Genomic DNA, 17,723 nt, shown 5'->3' with positions numbered 1-17,723 from the left:
CTCCTCTAATGGTAAGTGTACATCCTCATTGGCATCAATATCATCAATCATGATACTCTCACTTTACTTATACCTACTAGCCCTGTTATCATATATCACATCTCTACTAATGAGAACCTACTTTGTCACTGGGTTGTAACATTTGTATGCCTTCCTGTATTGTGCATACCCAATGAACACACATTTTTCATCTTTTGGATCCAACTTCCTTCTCTTCTCATTTGGCACATGTACATATACATCCAAAAACTTTTAGATGTCCAATGTCAGTGGGTCTAAAACCTGTCATCCTCATCTCAAGAGTACTCTCATATATGGCAGCTATAGGTGTCTTATTCAAGATGTACACAGTTAGCACATATGCCTCTACCCAATAATACAATGGCACACTCTTCTCATTCATATTAATGCTCTTGCCACTTCAACTGTCATTCTATTCTTTCTCTCAGCAACCCCATTTTGCTGAGGGGTGTACCTGCATGTGAGCTGCTGTCTAATACCATGTTCTCTCAAAAACCCAATAAATGCACGTGAGATATACTCACCACCACCATCTATCCTAAAAAATTTAATCCAATTATCGTAGTAATTTTCCACAAGTTCTTTACTCTTTAAACTTGTATAATGCTTCACTCTTCTCTTTCAAGAAGTAAATCCATGTCATCCTATTAAAATGATCAATAAATTTAATGTATTACTTGCTCACATTTATTGATTGTATTTGAATAGGACACTAAATATCACTATGCATAATCTCAATTGGTCTCCTACTCATTTGAACATCTCTAGGAAATGGCAACCTTGCTTGTTTCCCACATTGACATGCATCTACTCCCATCATACTTGAATCTTGGCACAGACCACTAATAATGCCCTTTATCTGCATGGATTTTAGCTTTTATATATTCACATGGTCAATCCTCTTATGCCAAATATCAATGTCTGGCACTATCCCATGACTGTGAGAATACATGGCTGACTTCAACTCTGGTATGCTTGCATCTAGCTTAAATAATCTCCCTTCTTTTTTACTTTTGGTAAACTTTGATAGAGGTTTCAAATGCCTTATAATCTTTGCCCAAACCACTCAATGTAATAGAAACCAAATCATCATCATCCATAGGTGCACCAATAGATGCATGTGCATCTACATATTCTTTAATCTTCTACACATAATCATTTATGTTCCTATTGTTTCGTGTCAAACTATGTATCTTTTGTTTCAACTTCATCTTCTTTGGTTGAGTAGTTGTGTTCTACAACTTTACCAATGTATCTCATGCAACCTTGGGATTTTTTGTATCTTGGATATGACATAACATTCCATGAACTACATGTATGAACCATATCCATGTACTTATCCTTGTCAAACATCCTTGTCAAACACTATTAAAACCTTGCCTTTGTTTTACTATCACATTCCAAAAAACTTTGCTCTAGAGATCCTTTAAGCTCTTCAATCATCAAATACAAGTGCATTTGTACCCATACATCAATTCCAAGTTCATATGCAAGGTCCCATAGTTTGTAATATTCAAAAAACTATCAAAAACTTTCTCTATTTTGCATTTGTAGGTTTATAGATGGTTGGGTAGTCAAATTACCAACTTGTTATTCTTGTTGTGTGCACACCTAGCTCAAGAGCACTCTAAGCCTTTTTAAACTATGTTAATTAGCTTGTATTTTAGTTATTTAATGAATGTACTTAGCTCAAATGAGCTTATTTCTAGTAGAGTTGCTCTATTAATAGACTACGCTAGTTTCTTAAAGGTGCCACCTAGTCTTTTGTTGTCATAAGCTGCTTTTGTGAGTTGTTGAGCTTTCCACTATACATAATGCCATCTAGATTAAGCTATGCTATTGTTTGATGCTGTCGCTAGCTGTATTATGCATAATAGGAACTCACATCAATGTTGTGTGAAGGTTGTAATGTTTAAATTAATGCTTTGAATGGTCTAATCATAGATTTGATTGCTACAGATACTCCCAATTCTAACCTTTGTGCACTAGGTGCTTTCTTTCAAGTGAAATCTTAAGAATTGTTCTTGGTCTTCTACAAGTGTTATTTGTATGCCAAATTGCTAGTATGCTTTTTCAGACAGACTGAAATGATAATACATTAAATACATATGCTTTGCATTGCTACACAAGTGTATCTACTTCCACATAGCTTTGTGGAGACCTTCACAGCTTCCTTTTATCTTGCTTGGGACAGCCACCATCTCTTGGCTTTAATATGATTCAATCACCTACAATATTCAAGACTAGGAAAACTCAATTGATGGGCCTTAGCTTTCAGATCTTCAAGGTGTGTGTGCTCCACAAGTTCCATCAAGTTCTTCACAGCTTTAATGGACAACTCTTCACAACTTATTCTTCACTCACTCACATACACTCACCAAACCCTAGAATGAGAGTAACCTAAGCTCTGATACCATGAAAAGAGATAGAAAAAGGATATAGTAGACACACCAAAACCCAAATAGCTCTCATTTCATCATCTCACACCAAGTAGGGAAGCTCCATAGCTTTCCTCCATACTCATCCACCCACAAAACATCACACAATACATCATGATAAGTTTACACTGAAATAAACTTAATACTAATATCCGCACACTTGGCCAGTTGGACACAACCATTATTATCCACACATACGATGGTAGTCTAGTGTCCACACACTAATGCTATCCATTGATCAGTTTGCATTCTCAACAATGTACTACAATAGATTAGATTGATCTCTCTAGCATGGAGTCTCTCTCTAATATAGTGATAATGTACTTCAATGTGCTTGGTCTTGGTATGAAAGATAAATATTTACCATTGCACTTTGACTGTCAGTGAGAACAGCATCAGTGAGAATAGGAGCAGGGGTGTCAAATGGAACACAAAGATCCTCCATCAATCTTCTCAACCATACACATTTAACTGTCACAATGAATGCTGCTCTGTATTTCACATAACGATATTGCCATAGTTGATTATTTCTTGCTTAGCTAAGATATGCATGAAACAATTTCTAAATATGGATTGTTGTGTATCATAAATGCTTGTCCAATTGGAATCAGTGGACCTGTAGTTCTAAATCACCCCCCTTGGCATAGAACAATCTAAGATCTTGTGTGCCTTTTAAGAATCTGAACATACATTTAACAGCCAATGCTTAGTGCTTTGCCAATGCTCATGCTTTGGCAATGCATGAGATTTGAAAGTTATGACACACCATACTGGATGTGGGTTACACAAATAGAGTAGGTGTCCAATGGCATGATCATAAGTGGTTATGTCGAATGGTTCACCAATATCTGGCAAACTAAGGTTTACACTAGGTTCCATTGGTGTAGAGATGGGTTTGCAACTTTCCATATCTAAAGTGGCTTGACATACTTTGACTGCTTAATGACTATACCATCATCTTGCTACGTAAACTGCATACCCAAGTAGTAATGTAAAAGGCCAAGATCTGACATCTTAAAATTTGAGGTAAGTCAAATTTGAAAGCTGTGATGATAGCGAGAGTGATGTGAGTTGGATCATGTAGGAATGATCGCGAGGGCAGAGATGAAATCCCCAATGGTGTATGTCACTCCATGTCCAATAAAATAGGCATGAATCTTGTGGTACCAAGCTCTAGGATCTTGTTTCAAACCATATTAAGCTTTATTAAGCCTACATACCTTCTATTCTTGACTAGTTTCAAAAAATATAGTTGGTTGACTCACATAAACTTCTTTGTTATTTTGATGTCCAATTGGTCCCTTTCCATCCATGATGGGTTGCCAAAGCAACAACAAATCGGATAGTGGTCATACGGGAAGTGGGAGTAGAAGTTTTATCATAATCAATCCCTTTCTAGGCATAACATTTTATAACAAGTCTGGCCTTGAAGCTATCAACAAATCCATCTACCATTCTTTTGACTTTAAAAACCCACTTAGTATCAACTTTCTTTCCCAATACCTTTTTTTGAATGGCATGAATTTCATCATGTATGGATTTCACCCTATTTGGATCTTCATGAGCGTCTTCAAAAGACTCAAGTTCATCTACATTATTTAGAGAACTAAGAAATACAAACTCAGCAATATTTGCTGAAGAAGTGGTTCAAGCACTGGATCTAGTTCTAGTTTGCAAAAAGGAGCAGACAATTTTCTATCCTACAAGATGCTTCGAACCCATATAGGCATAATGCTAAATTCATTGATTGTGCTGATCTTTCAACATTTACTACATCATTTAGCTGATCTAAAGTTGGTGCATTAAATCCTTGAGCATTCTCCCCTTGTAACAAACAAGGATCAATAGGTAAAATTTGCTGACTATCAATAGAAACTAGCATAGGTAATAACTTATCAAACATATCTAGAGAATCGACATAGGCATGCTTATTGAATTCTACCATTAGATAGACATAATCCTCTATAAAAATGACATCTCTATTGACAATAGTCTTATTTGTGAGAGGATTGTAGGGACGATAAACTTTACTCTCAGCACTATAACTAATAAAAATGCATTTCATTGTCTTATCATCAAGCTTTGTTCTACTTTAGGCGGGCATATGTGCATATGTCAAATAACCAAAAACATGCATGTGTTCAACATTAGGTTTTTTATTGAACCAAGCCTCATAAAGGAGTGCTAGTTTTTAGTGGGACACCTATTCAACACATAGGTAGCATAAAGAACTACTTTCATCTAAAACTTATATGGAAGCTATTGACCTTTAACCAAGCATCTAACCATCTCCATAAGAGTCCTATTTTGTCTCTCAACTGTTATGGCTCACCCTAACCCCCCTTGAATTATTTGGTAAACTGCAATTGTTGTGAGGATCTTTCCAATGGCCGAGCTCGTAACCCTTGAGGTCTCCAAGCTCTATAACTCCTTGAGAAGTAATTCCACCATGCCTCCCGCAAGCGTTGTCACGCCACTGCGTTGCACTACGGGTACTCGTCCATCCTCTCACCTTAGTTCACTCACACACTCACTAGCATGCATTAGGGAGAGAGCTTAGCAAGAGGATTAGCAAGAGCAAGACTCTATTGCACAATGGGAGAGTATCCTTGTATTATGAGAGAGATTCACTTATATACATGGCCATAAGTGTTCACACCCACTTAAACTATGGGGTTGGCCGGGCACTTTAGGCTCATAAGAGGCCTAATGCTATTGAAATGACTACTCTCATAATATATCCATGAAGTACATCACTTGGGACTTCATTCTAACTTGCTACCACATGCTCTTGAAGTGGAAATCACCATAAGTATTCTATCAAACCATGTAGATTTAGATACCATTGCTTCATATCTTGAATGTATGACCTTTTGGTGTATCTACCTTGACTCCTTGATATAAGATAATGGTAGTAGCTCTTGTTAACCCTAGGAATGGGTTAATATTTCCCCTTCCTGATGTCGATCGCATCCTCGTGATCGCGTTAAAGACCTTTGTGTTGTGTGGAGAATTGACAAGTTTTGTTGATGGCTTTTGATGTTGAGTGACGTTCAATGGTTGTTATTCCCAGAGAAATGAGAAGGGCTAGTTAGTAAATGAAAAAGGTTAGTAGTTTATTGGGAATTCCTAACGGGGTGGGGTGGTGAGGTTTTTTGCAAATGATTGTATTTTTATATTTTTGTGAGTTTGTTTTTTGCTCACTTTGTTTTTAGCAATCATAAGCAAGGTTACATGTGATTCGTGTTAGTGGGGAAGCTAAGATATGTTAATAATGGGTGAGAAGAGAAGGAAGGATCCGGAGGAACGTAGACATAATCATCAGAACAAGATTATGTTTCTTAGTTCCTCATTTGATTTATTGATGCGACATTCATCATTTGAATATGCCTTCGATGAAGTCCCTTTTCAGGGCAAGATTCTTGTTAAATGTTGTTGAGTAGGACCTATTCCCGCATGCTTCTTTCCATATGCTATTTTTGCTTTTATGTATATGTAAGTGCTCTGATAAAGCAGATATATACATGAAGTACAAGAATTGAGTCACAGACTCTAATGGAGCTACTGCTGCTTGTTGATGTGGCCACTTGTTGGTGAGGTATGAAAGAATTACGTCGACTTGTGAGGTTAAGATTTCTTCACTAAGGATTTGAGACCCATGCGTTGTGAAGACTTGTGTTTGGAGAGGTTTGCAATTTGAAGGAAGGTTCCACGTGTGATGGGTTGTACCATTAACCAGGTTTTCGCCCACCATGGCCCCCCCATCTAGAGATGTACCTGGAAGTTGTCGATGGTGGTGAGGTGCAAATGTCCTCCAATGTATGAGTATGGATATGTACTCATGGAGAAGCTGCAACATTAACATAGCCAAAATAATAATAAGCTATAAGCTTAACAAAAATGGAATGGCTATTTAAGATCCTTGGGAGTTGTTTGTGATATTCTACCACTTTTAGGTGGGCCATATGTGTGACTCCCTTGTTTTTGTGTTTTTTTTTTGGTTACCACCTCAGGTTCTTGTGGCTACTCTCCTTTCTGAGAGAATGGGTTCTTATGTTTGTCGCATAGCTTTTGCACTTATACGTCGCATCAAGAGAGGTGAAAAGAGCATTGTGAGTTTGTCTTTGATGCGCTCATAAGTCTCCGTTGTACACGTGGGAATTGATTCTTGAATTTTTGGCTCAAACGTTATCGAGACAATAGGTAAGACTATTGGTTGGTTACCATTGGGGTTGCTTGAACACACAAGCTCTTGTGTAGGTGCTATATCTACCACGAGATGGGTTGAGTGGCTTGCTTGGTGTTGCTTGGGTTTCCATTCTTATTGAACTTTAGGTGAAGCTTTTGAGGTTCAAGTCGGTGGTGAGGCTTTCTTCACTTTGTTTGATTTTGGCAACCATATGATGGGATTATCATCATAGTGTTGAAGTACATTCACAGGCATCCATATTATAATTTGGTGTGGCTGATGCTTTTGGTACGCCGAGGCTTCTTTCTTTGTGCAGGCTTAGGTGACTTTTTGATGCACTTGGGAATCCAAGATTTGGTATTATCTTGGTAATACCCTTGTTCTTGCAGTAATCTTTTTGGTACTCACACTTGTTGACTTGGTGGAGTGGATGTCGATGTTGAGACTTTGGAGCATATTGTCGTCTCCTTTGGTGAGGATTGGCAATGAAGTGGCGTTGGCTCCGGGGCTTTTCCTTTGAGTTCCTTGTTAGGGATAGATGGATGCGTGTGGGGATCTTCTTTAGGAATAGCTATTGAATGCAAGGTTGTGATATTTGACTTTGTTGGTGAGGATGGAGATGACTTTTTGCGTTCAGCATCATAGAAATCCATTAGGGTTGGATCCTTTTCCGTGCAGTATGGTATTGTCAACTTTGTGTCGTTGAGTCTCATGATGACCCTATCGCGAGCAAAGCATAGTGGTGCTTGGGCAACAATAGTCCATTGATGCCCCAGGATCAAATCTGCTTCCAACACATACTCAACCATGAAAAACTTGCAAGTAAGGGGGTTAGTTCCAATATACATTGTATATTCAAAGTACCCCAAACATGGCATGTTCAAGTCTTGTGTAAATGGAATTCTTTCAGGATGAGCTATGAGTGTTGGTTGACCTAACAAATCCCCTAACTTGAGGGTCATGAGATTCTTCTCTTATGTTGGATAAAGCTGTGCTTGAATTGTGGTGATTTTATTGGAAAGTTTCAATCCAGCCATAATTCTTGGGATATTCTCAGTAAGATATGTTGGAAGTTCCAACTCTTCCAAGGTCTTGTCCTCCCGTAAGAGCAATTGCACAATGCTTGCAGGAGTGTTCAAGGTGATTGTTTGCCTGGATTCCTCAAGTGAATACAACAAGTCATATATCCAAGTTCCACCAATGATGACATCATGCTCAAGGGAATATGTGATAACATAGAATCTAAATTCCACATCTCCACCGATTGTTTGAGTAGCATAGCTAAAGTAACTGGGAACTTCAATGTTTTGTTCATTGGCTCCTCTTGTAAGACCCTTGTCTATAGGGATGAGTTTAGGTTGTCCCAATGACACCCAAGTGTCTATTGTTAGGATGTTATGATGACTAGCTTGAGGGCTAATCAATGTGCGTTTCGTGCTTAACATCATTGCCCCCACAGGGAAATCTAACCATACCATGATAGAATCTTCAAGAGGAACCATGGATGTTTCAGTGTTTTAGCTTCAGTGGTTTCATATTCCCATTCACTCTCATTCTATTTTCGGCTCTCAGCTTTTTCAATAGTACCCAATGTGTACAATGGTACACTCAGTCCTCTGACAATTCTAACTGAGGTCTTTTTGAAACTTACGAATCCTCACAGTCCTGTTCTATGGAGCTCTTTATGTCTTGGTATAACTCATGTTTAGCCTTTAAAGGTGCAAGTGTTGATGCTATGCTGGCTTCACCATGAGAGAAGAGCACTCCTCCAAGTGAGGTTTTGAGAGAATGCTTTAATTTTGTAAGGGATTCATCGAATTCCTCATGTGCTTTTTCAACCGCATAATTCATGCAATCTGCCTCTAATGGCTCTTCCATAGAGAGTACATCTTCCTTTTTAAAGGGAAAGAGATACTCCTTAGGTTCTTGTATTTTGGTTCCTTTTTTAGGATTAGCATTATGAGTTTCAATCACAACCAGTGATCCTGTAAAACACTTAACAATGCTAAGCATGCTCTCCTGAGCTTGCTTTTTGTGTTCTACATATGTCATATGATCATGATTTTCAATTTGGGGTGGTTGGGTGGGCTCTAGTTTCTTGAGTGGTCTATTAAGTGCACTGAGTGACGAATTAAAACTTGTTTCATCCTCACTAAGTGACGTACTAAAACTTGTATCATCTTTCCTTGGATCGTCAGGTTTTCATTATGTTTGCCCATGCGACGAGATCTAATTCGGATTTTTGTTGCACATGTGGGTGTTGTGGTTTGAGTGGTGGCCTTTGAGGTGGATGCTTTTATATCATGTGTAGCTTTTGGCTCTTTTGGGTTTGTGTTTTTCACAAATTCCTTTTCCCTGTCCTCTCTTTCAACTTTTTGCTCCTAAAAATCTTTAAATGCTTTGTACATATGTTCCCCTTCTTTGTTTGAACGAAGAGTTTGAATTTTTAAGCTAGTTTTTTTAAAACCATAGCAACAAAAAGTCTCAAAAATGATAAATACCTCTTATTTTTCTTTTATAGGGTAAGATTAGCTATATTTGTTGTAATCATCAATGAATTAAAAAAAAGCATAAGTTTCCTCCCAAAGAAGTAGTCTCCATTAGATCACACACATCACTATGTATATGATGTACTTTTTCTGATCAGCTCTATTTACTGCATTCTTTGGGAAAGCATGGTGAGAAAGTTTTCAAAGGATCTAAAAAACCTAAAGAGTGATTATTATTTACTCTAAAAAACTTATGAGCAATAAAACTTTACTTCAAAATAGAAAGCTTATACCTACAACATAACACGCATTATCTATAACTTAGAACAAAAACTAATTAAATAATGACATAAATATCGACAAGGTGTAATAAAAAATTTGAATCATAAAGACTTCAAGGCTAGTAGGCTAAGCAACATACGTATAAATGTTTTCCTAAGAAAAGAAGGAGAATGGTAGAGTTGAATTAGGAGTAGGAAAAAGGGAGGGGAAGAAAGAGAGTGGGGATGGATGGAAAAAGAAAAAATGTGGAAAGGGGAGAAACAAAAAGTAGGAAGGTGATTTTTTTAAAAAAATATGATCAAATCCCCTTGTTGTCTCAGGAGTACAAGGTACATCTGCCACTTCCCAATATTTTAATGTAAATCTCAATATTTTTTTGATAAACTTTACCTTGTTAGAGTTGCATTAGGGGAAGGTTGAGGTCTATGGGGGCCCTTTAAGCTGCCATATTATGTTTTTAAGTACTTTTGCTTAAGGACTCTAAGCATACTTTGACTAGGCCTGACAAGGGGATCTTTATGCAATCATTATTTGAATTTCTATTTTTTCAAATATATATTTGCTTGAGCTAAAATGGGGGTAACTTTTTGGTTTCCCCGAATTCAAAATGGCTGAAAAGCCTTCCCTCCTCTCTTCCCTCCACTTTTAGGTCCCCCCCACTTTCTCTCTCTACATTCTCTCTCTAAGACGCCCTCGTCTCTCTACCACCCTCTTTCTCTTCCCCTTTCTCACATTTGGGTGTGCCATGGCTCTGCATCTCTGATTAGTAAGCTTCCATAACCTCTGCACTTCCAAATGTAGATATCTCACACTCTCTCATCCTCCATGCCTCATCTTTTTTATCATTTTCTGCTCTCTCTCTCTCTCTCTCTCTCTCTCTCTCTCTCTCTCTCTCTCATGTCTTTCCCCCATTGAAGTGCAGAAAATCCCTCTGTCAACCTCCATAGCTTCAGAGCTTACCATTTTCCATTCTTGCATTGTTTACCATACATATCCCCTACTTCCGTCTGCAATCTACATCTCTCTCTCTCTCTCTCTCTCTACTGTATTATGCTACAAAACCTCAATCTACCATTTTCTATGCCTCTTGCCATCTTCCTTATCCTTTCTCCTATTACCTAATCAGAAGATCTATGATCTTCTAATATTTTTTACAGCAAAACTTCATTGCACTCTCCTCATAATACCCTATCCTCACTCTTGCATTGTGTTCTACAAGAAGCTCTTTTCAGCATTGCCTAACCCTAAAGAAAATGCCACTTGAAGATATATCTAACAGAGCGCCAAAGTTCAGGTTACATGTAGATTTGGCTGCTGTGAGTATGCTACCATCCGCAGCACAAAATTAAGTGGTGTGACCAATGTGCCATTGGGTACTCTTCGATCACAAGGGCGAAAATGTATTGACCTCTGGATGAATGGATTCATATACCCTATTGACCCGCTCACTAATGCTCCACCTCATTTTGTTAATATCACTACATTTCTTAGTTATGTAGGTGATGGAGCTAATGGTCTATTTGGCTATTGTAGGAGGCTTTCTTTTGTTGCAGATCAGGAATCGCATTCAAGACTGCATTTTCGAGGCTTATAGCTTGAGTTGCAGCAGCAACACAAGAAGGACATTGATAGGCTTGAAGAAGTGGTGAACAACTTGAAAACTCAGAATCATGAGCTCCAGAAGAACAACTTGTTGCTTAAGCAAGCCTTTGATATTGAACGGGACAAGGTGAATACAGCCAAACAGGATGCACGAAACAAGCAACGACACCTTGTAAGCCTGAAGAAGCTTCCAGTAGGCTTTCGACAACGGAAAAGAAAGCATCAGTCCCTAGAAACCTTGGCAACCCTAAGTGGAGCAAGAAAACGACGTGTACAAGCAACAAGGTAACTTCTATTCTTGCCATTGTTTTGCAAGCCTTTCTGTTTTGTGAAACATATTGATGTTATTTTGTATTTATGTTCCATGTAGAGATATTGCTGGGGATATGATGGGATATGAAGGTGGTGCTGAGGAATGTAGAGCAGGCATATTGAAACATGTTGTTAAGTTATCAGACATATATAAGCTGCTAGAAGATCCCACATGCAAAATATCTAAGCAAATCCGAAACAAAATTTCTGGAGAGCTGCAAAATATGGTAAGCCCCATACAGATTATGGATGCATGTGATAGTGCTGGTGTCAGTAGGAAGGGATATGAAGCCATTTACAGGGTGTTTACACTAGGTCATCGTGCTAAAGGATTTCTTTGACCCATGCTACCAACTCCATACAGTGTAACCATGGCAAGAAAAAGTGCAAACTCAGAAATTGCGAACATGTTAGGTGGCTACCGTCATGTGGAGGATGCTCTGCCTATATGTACTACAAAGGTATTTGAATACAACAAGTACAACAATGTCTTTATTGATTTAAGGACCCTTCAAAGAGCTATGATTTCTTATTATGGTCTAAGCATTGAGGAGTGCCAAGGTCAGGCTGTGTTTGTGTTAAAGCTTGATGAGTGTCAAATTGTAAAAGGACGAAAATTAGAAAGAGTCAGCCTAACACTTATGAACAGGGCTATCAAAGGAAATCTGGAACAGGATGATAATCTTCTTGACTGTAGTGCACAAGCCTCAAATTCCAACAAGGGAAGTCAATCTCACGGAAAAGATTACTATGGAGTGCAATCAGAAAAGAATATATGGTGGTTGTCAGCATTTGAGCTTCCACAGGAGACGAATGATACATTGCGATGGTACCTTACCTGAACAGACATCCCAAATGTCATATCATTGCAATCAAAAGGAGAAACTTTGCATGTGGAAGATGTAGGAACATTTACAGTTGAGTGGCACATGGCAGGTGATTTAAAGACATTGAAGTGTATGCTGGGATGCAAGCTAGGAGCAAATACTTTTTTTCCATGTATTTATTGCTGCCATTCAAAATCAGAGTATATTGATCGCCGCGGCAAAGCTTCAGGCAAGGTTGCAGCCACCAAGACGACCAAATCTCATGCAAAGGGCAAGAAAAATGTACAACCACCTTCAATGAGTACAACGCAAAACAAAGATCCAAAGAAACCTATGCAGTGGGTTAATGGCATCATGAATTGTAATACCAATTGTCCGCCTAATCGTGATCAAGAAGATATCTCATGGAGCCCTATATTAGAGATTCCACTTTCCCGTGTTCATATTTGCACGCTTCATGCTAGGTTACGCATAATGGACAAATTACTGAAGTTACATATCAATTATGCATGGAATATGGAGCCTGAACATCTTCGCAACAACAAATGCATCAGTAAGCTAGAAGATGTCCTTTCAAGCGTGGGGCTTCATGGTGGTGCAGTAAAATTAACTAAGGATACTAAAAAGTTAGGACCGGGTCAGGATAATCCAAACAAAATATGCATGGGTGGGTCCAAAGCAAGACACCTTCTCTCAAATTACGAGGGGTACAATAGTCACACAAAATATGAATTATGGAAGGCCATTTGTGAATGCACCACTTATCGTGGGAATAATGCAGAGCTTAGTCTCAAGCGGGTAAGGCTGTGGGAGTCACTTGACAAAATGATTCAATTGCTAGAAAAGGCTCCACTTGTTGCTGAGGAGATTGCAAACTTAAAGACTGCAATACATACATTTACTCAGCAAATGGTTGATGCATGGGGAGAAACACATATCACCCACTATATGGTATTTATCTTTCTATCTATTTACTGATATTAATCGCCAAATAGTAAAATTCTGATATGATCTTTGTTGCATCACATTATATTTTCCCACGCACAATTTTTTCTCGATGAATATGGTCCAATGGCAATTTGGAGCACCCAAGGAATGGAGCGCTCTCATTATCAAGCTAAGGCAGCATACTTTAAGAACACGCGACATGGTGGAGGTGGTAAGGAAAAAAGTAATGCCTTGCATGAGATGTTTAATTGGTTTTATCACAATTTGGGAGGTCGACGCCGACAGAAACCAAAAGGGCAGGTGTCATTACTACGAAGGGTTGTAAAAAATGTCAATCTGCCAACGAGCAATTGCATGGCGAGCATCAAGTGCCATGCATGGGATGCGTGAGTGGTTCGCTGCGCGGAGGCGTATGGGTCGAAAATGGGTTCCATATTAAAAAATTGTAGCCTTTTTTAAGTTAAAGCTTTTTTATTAATTTCTAGAGATTTTTTTTATTAATAAGTTTTTTTTCAAAAACTATATAACCCTGTAAAAGTGAGTTTTAAAATTACATCTTCACGTTCATTCACTCGTGTAAGTCAATGGATGGCTAGAACTAAGTACACTGCACGCAAAACTGAGAACCCAAACGTATCGTCTGGTGCACACAATTTGATACAGGCAGTCGCCGCGGCACAGGCATTTCAACAAGTGCAAAAACGTATCAAAAAGAAGCATACAAGCATGGACAGAGAGGTAGAGACTCGACAGGAAGATGTACAGCCGGATGTGTTTTCAGGACTGGACAATATTGAGGATGTCTCCAAGCAGCCTGGAGACACCGGCTCATTTAGAGCCACGTGTACACCATTCCCCTGACCTCTCTCAGAGGCTGAGCAGCAGGAGCGTGTGCTGGAAGAGCAACAACGCCAGATTGATGAGGAGGCACATAGAAGAAGAGAGCAACAGCAAGCCCTACTCCCTCAGCAACTAGAAGAGGAGCTAAGGGTCGCATTTGAGGAAGACCAGGAAGCACTTCTGTGTATTGAGCAAGAGCAGTATCAACAAGCTGCTGACTTCTATGAAGCAGAGGAAATAAGCCATCGTGAAGAGCAGGATAGGCTCTTAGCACAAACACTACATGAGGAACTTGAGAGGCGTCAGCCCCCGTCTCCACCTAAAAAACAAAGAATAAAGATTCGTGTCAAGAGAAAGAAGGAACGTGCAAACAGGCAGCAAGAGGTGGAGATGGAAGAGGAGGATTGACGACAAGTAGAGGAGCAAAGGGAGAGGGAAAGACTGGAGCAGGAGGAGCAAAGGGAGAGGGAAAGACGAGAACAAAGAATTCAAGAAGCACGCAGATTAAAACAAGAACAAGAAAAGAAGAAGGCAGAAGCAAGTAAAAGAAGACTAAATCTAGATCCAGCCGAGCAAGAAAGGCGAAAAAAATTTAGAAATGATAGACAACCATGGAAAGAGAGGTCGCATCCACCACCACCCCCTGTAGCCAACAAGAAGAGAAGATGGAAACCGGGGAGGATCGTGGCTCTGCGAGAAATCAGAAAGTACCAAAAGAGCACAGACCCCATCATGGCGAAGGCCCCTTTTTCAAGAGTTGTAAAAGAAGTCATCGACAAGTACAGTGACAGGGTCACTTGGGTACAGAGTACGGCACTGGAGGCCCTCCAAGAGGCATCAGAAACAATTTTGGTCTCTCTGTTTCAAGATTCGGTGCTGTGCCATGCTCACGCCAAAAGGGTGACCCTAAAGCCTGTTGACATGGCACTTGCACTACGTTTACGTCAGGATAAAGCACTCCATAAGGAAGGATTTATAGGATAGGATAAAGCTTTTAGGCGGCGGCCTTTATGCCTTTTGTAATCTCGAACATTGTAATACATTTTTTTGAATCTATAAGATATTGTCAATGACTCATTAACCAACGTACTCATTTGTTTCAACTGTGTTATAAAAGCAGACATTTCATTTCTTGTACTGTTGTTTGAATGGGTAAAACTGTTGATCATGTATTAAGAGCCTTAGTTAAACAGGAACAAAATTTATATTATTGATAAGGTGATTGTGAAACATTATCTTGTTATACGTGGTATTGTTGTTGGCATTGAACAAAGGATCCTTACATAGTGCAGAAACAAAATTAAATTGAATTTATTTTAGGTCCAAAAAAAGGCTTAAAGCTCAATAAGGCCTTAGAAAAGCTCAGGGACAAAAAAAAAAGTTATTTGGGGCTCAAAATCACCTGGTGAAGTCTGGCATTAGATAGAACATTTTTAAAAAAAGCAACAGTTTTTCTATTTTTTTGATGTTTCTAGGCAGAGTAATCATAAAAAAAAGTGCACACAATGCATTAATGTGTGAAAAAATGATCAAATGATGCCTGTGCGCTACGATGCGAATTTAAGCCTGTCCTGAACTTTGAAAGGCATAAATTCGCGCCGTAGCGCACAGCCTTGTTTTTTTCTTTTTTGTACTCTTTCCAGCATTATGTGCACTTTTTTGATGAAAAATATGCTTACAAACATCAAAAAACATAAAAAATTTTGATTTTTTTAAAATTGTTCAGATTTTGTACTGCCAGATTTCAGCTGGATGTTAAGTGACATTCAAAAAATAAATATTTGATCATTATCAATGAAATTTTCTACACATTCACATGCCTGCCAAAAGTTTATAGGGCACAGTGCTGACACAACAAATAAACAAGAGAAATGGTTCAGAATTCTTAGAAACATTACAATTAAAAAAGTATACATTTTGTATTGATTTCGTAGAAAGAAAATTACAAGTTCGTGAGAAGATTTCTGAGAGCTTCTTTAGCTTCGTCACTCTGAGTGGCTTTCTCACCTAGGCTATTAGCTATAATAATAGGATTCGTTACACCTTTGGAGATTGATGTAGCACAATGGCTTAGCACATGGCCGGTGTAGTTGCTTGCAAATGTATACATAGCTGCCTCCCTGCTGCTAATAAGTATACATTTGTTTGCATTATTTGCTAGCCCATCTTCGGTGAGAACCCCACTTAGAGCTTTACACTTGATGAGCTCTGCTTGTGCCTCCTCAGAGTACTCTAAATGGATTACTCAAATAAATGATGGAGAGAGGCTAGGAAGGTAATGAATCAGGGAGGTGTCTCGTCCATCGGATTACACACGAACTCCACCTCCACGTGCAGCAAACTTGTCAAAAATATAAGCTTTCTACAAGAGAAAAAGATCAGGTGTTAGTAATAACTCACTTATAAATATGAAGGCACGACTTTGATTTAACCCCACCTCAATGTCATCATCACATTGGCTAATGCGTGGGTTGCATATGTCTATACTGCTTCCACGCTGCTCAACTGATGTATCTACATGCAAGCGCTTATGTGGTTGAAATGCTTCTTGAGGGACACTTTCATACTCTGCTGCTACATTTTCTATAGCAACAAGAGCATTGGAAACAGTTTCCTCAATTGTGCGTTCTGTATCATAACCTTGGAATGCTAGCGCTTTGGTAAGATCATGGTCATCAAAATCAATCTGTACACCTGCAGTCTATTGCTCAAGTGTGTCTTCTTTGCAGAAACCAGACCCAATTGCTAATATGCTTAGGGCCTCATCCTCCCTTAACCCCAAGGATTTACAAATGTCATCAAGGAAAAGAAATTCCTTGTTATCCATGATGATGGGATTCAAAGTGGTTACATCCAACTCAGGGATCTCTTTCACAATTTCACCCCCTTCGAGGTCACGATGAGGCTCTTCATCCTCAGTTGACCCTTGTTGGAGAAGCACCAAGGCCATGGACGCTTCAGCTTCTTCTGAGAAAACCTCTTCCACCTCGCCTTTGGATTCCTTCACAAGAGCTACTTCTTTACTCACTGCCTTTCCCTTCTTTTTTTCTGTATCCCTGGCTTCTTGCAGAAACAGTGCTAACGTCATATCCCATGAAAGGAAGGTGGTGCCTACATTACCAACTTGCAATTCATAAACGGTGTCATCATCTTCAACCCTGTAATTGCTAGATGTAAGCCCTTTCAAAAATCGGTTGAATCGGAACGACTTGTCACCATGGTACAGATGCCTAATTAAGTCCACTGGAACCCATTTAGTGGTGGATTCAGGCAATTGCACAACATATTGTGCCACTACATCATTCATGTACTGGACCTGCTCTTGAAAAGCCTCTGCGTGAACGTCTATAGTTTTCTGCATATCAATCACCCCCTCAAAAATGGCGATGTTCTCACCTGCACCTACTGAGAGCCCAATTTTCTCAAGCTTTGCGCGTAGCGAGTTAGAGCTTGAAGCCATGGCGGGATATTGAAGGGAAATAGAAACTGCAAGATCTTAACAATGAAATGAGCTTTATAGAGCAAAACCTATTCTTATAAAGCATTCCACTATAACATTTAATAAATTTATAGAACATACTTAAAAATTTTAAAATTAACAAAATTAAAATCCAAATTGCAGTGAACAGAGGACATTGGGGCTATGGTGCAATCAATAATTTTGTATTCAAAAGTACACCGCTACAAATTATCGCCCAAAATCACTCAAAATGTTACCTAAGTCTGCAACTTAACAGTCTTTCAAGCTAAGGACCCTAGGGGGCTCCAATGAGAC

Source organism: Cibotium barometz, chromosome 56, assembly GCF_041138505.1.
Source record: "Cibotium barometz isolate CiBa-2024 chromosome 56, ASM4113850v1, whole genome shotgun sequence".
Taxonomy (NCBI): Eukaryota; Viridiplantae; Streptophyta; class Polypodiopsida; order Cyatheales; family Cibotiaceae; genus Cibotium; species Cibotium barometz.
Note: the sequence above shows the minus strand (reverse complement) of the source record.